The sequence below is a fragment of the Trypanosoma theileri genome, assembly GCF_002087225.1.
Source record: "Trypanosoma theileri isolate Edinburgh chromosome Unknown TM35_Tth_6_V1, whole genome shotgun sequence".
Lineage (NCBI taxonomy): Eukaryota > Euglenozoa > Kinetoplastea > Trypanosomatida > Trypanosomatidae > Trypanosoma > Trypanosoma theileri.
Window position 1 is genome coordinate 48,225 of NW_021639848.1, and position 1,224 is coordinate 49,448.

Below are 1,224 nucleotides of genomic sequence, written 5' to 3' on the forward strand. Positions count from 1 at the left end.
TCTTGCTTTCCCTACTTCAACGCTGGGTAAGATGGGTTTGAAAGGTATTCCGCAAAGATGACCCTTCCCCGTTCCCCTCGTGACATGGTGTGGCCGGCCAACCGCACCTTTTACCCGGTGGCACGCGGCGCCGTGAACAAAGAACAAGAGGGTGAGTCCCTTCCTTCCCTATGATAAAGGCAAATTCTGCTATGGTGGCGTTAAGGCGTTCCCCTACTTCCATGTGTGGCGTGAAAAGGAAATCCATGGGAAATGCAGAAAAGAAAAATGGTGTCCAATAAGAACATTTCGCCCCACAGGTATTTTGGTTTGTTGGCGCCCCATCGCCCACCCCACCACAACAATGTGTGAGGCATGTTTGGCTTCCCTGAAGGGATGGAAGTGCGTAAGCTGGGCGCCGCGATTGGAGAGCCCTCATTGCCAAAGGCGAGCCGTGGTTCACTTCGGAGGTCCACGGCACCTACCCCAAGATGGTGGCAAAAAAAAAATTGAGGAGGGTACGGCACCCCGGGTTCCAGCGCCATAACCGATCGCCGTACTAACAAGGCCTGTGGCCGCTTAACTTCACAAATCGGACGGGATATGGTGTGCATTCGGCCAGGTGTGGTCGTACCCAACATACCCGCAAAAGAACATATTATGTTCCCGGNCTTTCCCCCATAAGAACATTTCGCCCCATAAGGGCATATTGCCTCATAGGTATTTTTGTTTGTTGGCACCCCACCGCTACAATGTGTGAGGCATGTTTGGCTTTTCCCTGGGAGATGGAAGTGCGTAAGCTGTGCGCCGCGATTGGACAGCCCCCATTGCCAAAGGCGAGCCGCGATTCACTTCAGAGGTCCGCGGCACCTGCCCCAAGATGTTGGCAAAAAAAAAAGTTGAGATGGGTACGGCACCCCGGGTTCCAGCGCCATCACTGATCGCCGTACTGACGAGGCCTGTGGCCGCTTAACTTCACAAATCGGAAGGGACATGGTGCANTTTCCCCCATAAGAACACATTCCCCCATAAGAACACTTTCCCCCATAAGAACACTTCGCCCCATAAGGGCATATTGCCTCATAGGTATTTTGGTTTGTCGGCACCCCACCGCTACAATGTGTGAAGTATGTTTGGCTTTTCCCTGGGAGATGGAAGTGCGTAAGCTGTGCGCCGCGATTGGGCAGCCCCCATTGCCAAAGGCGAGCCGCGATTCACTTCAGAGGTCCGCGGCACCTGCCCCAA